Consider the following 6261-nt stretch of genomic DNA (forward strand, 5'->3'; position numbering starts at 1 on the left):
CCAAGGGCCTATATAGGACACGGTTGGGAGGTGCATTGCACGATCTAATTCCCTGCGGTCTCACACTGGTATCAGAGCTCAGGGCTGAAGGCAGCCATGGAGGAGGGGGGAAGGGAAGAGGCATGCCTTGCATGCTCTCTCTCTCTCTCTCTCTCTCTCTCTCTCTCTCTCTCTCTCTCTCTCTCTCTCTCTCTCTCTCTCTCTCTCTCTCTCGTGAAATTCCCATGGCGGGATCTTCGACAGAGGTGAGCTCCAATCGATCGCGAGAACAATGCTTGCACACACATGGTGGGGTGTCAACATGCACAAAAATCTGCATGGTTGGGTTTGATAGGAGCGCCTCCTCATGGGCAAAAAATCATGCTAAAGCTTCGTTAGCAGTCGAAGCCAGAATGGCGTGCTCTCTCCCTTTGTCTTCTCCTACACAAGCGGCCCAGTGCCATTGTTGTTGCAGGGAGTTGTTTTTTTTCTTTTTTTATTGGCCTTCACACTTTGCCAAGGGCCAAGGACTTTGGGGTTTAAGTGATCAAGAACCCATTCACCCACGACAAAGCCGAGCCTCGATGCTTTCAAGCTGGTTGGGAGCAAGGGCTTCCAATTGCACGAGCATCCCTTCAGCAAATTTTCCTGTGTATTCGATTTGCTGCAGTTTTTTTTTTTTTTGAACATACACAAGGCAACGCTTGGTTACGACTAATTCATGCCAGTGGTTCTTCGGACGGTATTACCTTGGATTTGGCACACCATCTCAGTGCCACCACTCCCCAGTTTTGACAAGGCATCAACTTGTCAAGGCATGCAAGGAATGCGAGCAACACGACATCTACCACACTCATTTGGACGGGAAGGTGTGGATGGTAAGCAACAATCGGCACAGTGTGCAAGGCATGCAAGGTTGCAAATAAGTTCCACGGCTTTGACGAAGCATGAACATCAGATAGGTAGCCACGGCCTCAAGCATGGCTACTGGCACGGCCATATTAAACAGTGTGTCACAATTGCCGTCGGTAGAAAATTCAAGTTGAGGGTAAGTTTTGTTCATCAATTCGGATAGTTAGTGCCTATTGAAATTTATGCTTTCCATATGGCGTGCTACTCGACACGGTCGGGGAACAACAAGCTCAATTCGACACAAGGTAGTATATGGGTGTATCATCTATGCAAGGATCACAAGGTCGGAGCATGGCTCCGTATGTGTCTACTCATGATGATGGAATATGGCTCCTATGAAACTGTTCAAAAGCAAGGATTGTGTAGCAAAAGAGGCTAGAACAAGATAAAAAATGCTTTGATTTATTTATAGGCTAATATGATCTAGAGTTTTTGCAAAAGATAGCACGGCTATATCTACAAGTCGTTGCTGACATTTCCAAGTTTGGGCATGTACCTTTAACTTGGTTTGGATACATGCATGGCATGTCATTATATCTAGATTAAGGAGCAAGGCTCTATACAGAAATACTTGGAACCTCCATCCTCCTCAATTGGCAAGTACATACAAGATTTGTCACTTGTAAGTAAAGGTTTTTGGCAGGGCCGACTAGTGATGGAAATTCTAGAATTTGACAGACATCTTTGTTGGAATCTAAATTTTGGCTAGGGCATGGCTCCTCAGCAACATGTTTTTGCACTTAAGTGATTGAGACAATAGTTCTTGGTGTAGCATGGATTCTACATATACGAGGCATTTTGCATCAGCACAATATACCAAAGGGGTATGAGTCTATTGCCAATGACGGTGACAATTTACACCAGTCGGTATGTAAGTTACTATTTACTACTTTGAACTAATCTTGCACCAGTTTTTATCATGCCCACTTGACAAGCAAAGGTTGCTTCGGTCAAGCAGAGTTTGGCAATGGGATAGCTACTTTTTCTAAGCTATTTACTCACATTATTGAGCAATCTACGGATTCTCAATATGAAGTGCAATTCGGCAAGGCTGGTCCTTCATGATAGTTCGACACGGTTGATTCTCTTTTGTTTATCATAAGTACATGTTTGCTATGAGGATTCAGGCACTTTAGGGCCTATTTCCTAGAAGCTTCCCAAGTTTGGAATATGCTAGTAGCCTACGGACTCTGGGAAAACTAGGCAATAGGTCTACGTGTTTTTTCACTAAAGATCGGAATATACCCAGCCAAGAGGGCATGCAAGGGCATCCGACAACTTTACATTTAACAACATAGATATCTATGAGCCACATTCACGTGACGACCACTCATCTCAAAGCGATGACAAGGTTAGTAAATTTCAAGTTAAATTGGTTTTTCCTGCTTTTAGCTTTCCATTTTGTACAAGATTTCTCAGTTGTGCAATGCATAGTGCTTTGGCAACATCCATGAGAAGCACATTGTGTGAAGCAAGTGCTTTGACATACTTCATCTGAAGCAAGGCTTCTATTATGTATCATGGTATTATCCATTGACCTTCAATCAAGGATAATGGCATCTATCTTTGGTAGTAAGTAGATATAAGCTCACACCTTAAGCTTGGTAACGACGAATTGTGATGTATCCACGCCAACGAAATCGTGCAAAGCACATCTAACATCGGCTCCAGGCCGTCACTAAAGCCAATGGATTTTTATAATATTCTTTTGATATGCATGAATGGCATATCGATATGGTGGGTTTTTCCCGCTTCAATATTGTTTTGTGCTTCCGCAATAACATCAACTACTTTGTTCACGATGAATGAGATTGTTGGATGGGCTTGTGATCATTGTATATGTATACAACGACGAACACTTCACGTCTTTGGCACTATGCACAAGGTGCAATTAATACATTTTATACTTCATGAGGATAGTAAGTAGGCATGGTCCTAGTTGGCATGGCCTCGCTTTCAAGCTAGTCATTCATGGAACGACATGAATAGATTAAGAGAGCCTTCATGCAGGTAATCTCTCTTCATGGAGGAAGAAGCTTCCTTCAAGACTTAGTTGTGGATAAGATTCCAGCTGAAGAAGATCTCCTGCTTAGTTGCAACATCGGTTATGTATCTAGGAGTGATATTTTCAGGATATGACCCAGCTAATACACAATCACTTCATAGGTGATGAGATTCATGATTTGACCTCATTATAATTGTACTTTCAAGAAAGAGGGGTAGTAGACAAGTTCAACTTTCAAAGTTGATTTTCCTCACTATTAGTGACTCTGTTGGTCATCGTCCACTACTAGTTTAAATAGTTTTCATGCAATGTCTACCCACGGGTACCAAGGGGTTTGGATTGCAACGGCAACCCCCACGGTTACATGTGCAATACTACTTGTGTTTCAAATTAGTGCTCCATGCCTTTGTAGGTGGGGAATTTGGGCAAGTGCCTTTCACTACGAATAAGTGAGCACTACGTTCAATCTCCAGGTACACATCTGATTTGGTTTTGTTTCTTTTTTTTTGCTTTTTCCACATATGATGCATAAACTATGTTGTCATCCATTTTTTCTCTTAAGAGAAATGACAAGGTCATGTAAGAGCCAAGAAATTTGGGTTGTAGTGTCCAAAATAATTTTTTGCATTACTCAGCTATAGACCCCCTTGTCGAGTTTGATTTGGCACATATTGTCTCATGGGATACAACATGGTCTAGGAACTCAAGGAGTTCGGTTTAGCCAGTGTGGAGCATGGGTAATGAGGGTCTCTCTCACGCACGTCACATACATGTTTACATTTACCTCCACACCCAAGTACATCTTGTACTTGAAGGATGTCCTTTTTTCAGACATACTTACATGAGACATATTCCACATGTGGAGAATATGAGTCTCTGGGACTGACACTCGCGTCGCTACTTCGATTATGGGTCGCGACGACGTCCCTAGGTGTTGGTAGAATCCGTTTTTTAGACCATTTTTTTGCACGTCGTATCAAGAGCAATCTCAGTGGCCAAAAATTGTCGGATACTAAGAATGACTTGTTAACGTACAAGTGTTGCTAACCAACCTTAACGGATGGTTGTTTATGCATATAGCAAGGCTATGAGTTGTTAATGACAAGATTTCATTGTTTGTCCCTAGAAGTGATTAATGTTCAACTTCTATTATGGTTCAAACGTTTCAGCAAGGCTCGTAAATGATTGCAGCAGAGAGTATTTAGTTTCTTTTCAAAACTATTTACACTCCTCTTTCATGTGTGCTAGGAGCATCACATTGGTCATAAGTATTGGCAAGGATGGTCATGCATATACAAGTCCGAATCTGTTTTTTGCTAAATGCATGCACAGTAGGTGTTATGGACCCCAATGTTTAGCAAAGGCTGATTTGAGCGGCATGCATATTCATCACCTTAGTGCTATGAAGCATTTTTCACTCTATGTGCAGTATCTCTATGAGATTATGTTTGGATCTACCAATCACCAATAGAGGTCATGGCTCGATTTGGGTGCTTGTGGATCTTTCAAGTTAACCAAGATAGTTATTCATGACATTGTCAATATGAAGCCCAGGGAACTACCTTCTAGGATTCCCCGCCCCACCTCCCGTATATATAGCCCTTGGCCTGAAATCTCAGTCCACAGTGTAGCCGACCTCTTGGCTCGGGTCCATGACCCCCCCATGGGTATGCCCTTGGCATGACATTACTCCCCCCTTGAGAAGTGTTTTTGACTTGAAAACAAAAGTGGGAAACTTCTTCTTAAGAACACTAATGTTTTTCCAAGTGGCGCCGTCCTCAGGTCGAGTCCTCAGGTCGATCTTTCCACTTGCTTAAAGCTTGACGACGTACATGATGGCACGTATATAAATCATGATAGTCGAGAATTCGCTTAGGTTCATGCGGTGGGGTAGGAGGTTCAACAAAATCGACCAGAATTTGTTGGTCAATGACATTGTCATCCCCATGTAATCGTTTACGTAATCGACTTACATGAAATACCGGATGGTCAAAATGAACGAGTTAACAAAGTGCTAGAGGATATGCTACGAGCATACATTAGCAAGAAACAAACCGACTGGGAAAAGTATCTACCTCTTCTTGAGTTTTCTTACAACAGTGATAAACATGTCATAACTGGATTTAGTCCTTTCATACTCATGTATGGTTTCAACCTAAGTCACCCGTTAGCAAGTTACTTTCATGGAAAGTGAAAGAGGTTACGGGTACGACTTGGTTGTGATAACTCGTTTAGCATACTCAAGAGAGTTCTAAATGGAATTTATACGCTATGTTGTATATGAGACGGTTACACCAACATGGTTGCAAAGGGACAACAATATGGAAAATCAAGATGTTATTCTTGATTTTGTTGAGCCTCCCACTGAATTATGTTCCAGTCAAATGTACAATAGGATCCACGAAGGATGCCACTATGGAAAACGTTAGTGTATCACCACTTGTTTTTTAGGACGAAAACGCTTCTCCAAGGGGGGAGTAATGTCATGCCAAGGGTAGGACCAAGCAAGGCCAAGGGCCAGGACGGACATGCATTAAAAGGGTTCCAAAATTTAGCTAGGCCAAGGGCCTATATAGGACACGATTGGGAGGTGAATTGCACGATCTTGTCCCCTGCGGTCTCACATATCGTCTCGATCATTTCATCGATTGTGGGCTCAAACATACCTCATTGGGAATGTGCTATACATGATAACCCTCCGAGATGCCAGAGGCTGCATCTTCTGGCCTCACGTATGCTGCTTGAGTAAAGTGCCTGCGAACACGTCTATTGGGTTGCAAGTTGCTGCGTGTTGGCCAGCGTCAGAGTCCAACAAGTTGTAATTGGCAACAACTCGATCTATAATAGATGGGTCAAACTTGCCAAATTCGCGAGCGTGTTGCAAAGAAACGCATTTTGTCCATTGCACATCATGTTTGCATCAACTACATGAGGCATAGGCGTTTCGGTTGGACGGCTCCACATCGTCGTAACTACTCATAATGAGTTTAAAAACCTTATAACTGACATAAATTTAATCTTCTATTGGCATCCTCCATCTCTTATCTCCCTCTCTCTCTCTCTCTCTCTCTCTCTCTCTCTCTCACACAATCAAGAAACCATAGATCACATTGTAAACTACCTCAAATTCTCTAGCCATGCCCGATCCCCGCACACCTCGGTCTAGAGGTGCACGGAGATCAAAACCACCGGGTTATAATCTTGTCTTTATTGGTCAATGCCTATATTTGTGGGTACGAAAAATCTACACACCCACGCTTACATGACAATGCATGTAGCTGACAAAACCCCTTTCCCTCTTGTTCAGTTGTAGCCATTCACAGTAGCTTAACATCTCTTCACGGCAGCTCCTTGTTGGAGGGATT

The 6261-nt window shown here is 42.7% G+C and overlaps 1 pseudogene; it reads left to right on the forward strand.

The window, feature by feature from the left end:
* The first annotated feature begins 224 nt into the window (after positions 1–224).
* On the forward strand, positions 225–905 carry LOC147419461 (uncharacterized; annotated as a pseudogene).
* The last annotated feature ends 5356 nt before the right edge of the window (positions 906–6261 follow it).

Source organism: Adiantum capillus-veneris, chromosome 29, assembly GCF_014529385.1.
Source record: "Adiantum capillus-veneris isolate H3 chromosome 29, ASM1452938v2, whole genome shotgun sequence".
In the NCBI taxonomy this organism is placed as follows: Eukaryota; Viridiplantae; Streptophyta; class Polypodiopsida; order Polypodiales; family Pteridaceae; genus Adiantum; species Adiantum capillus-veneris.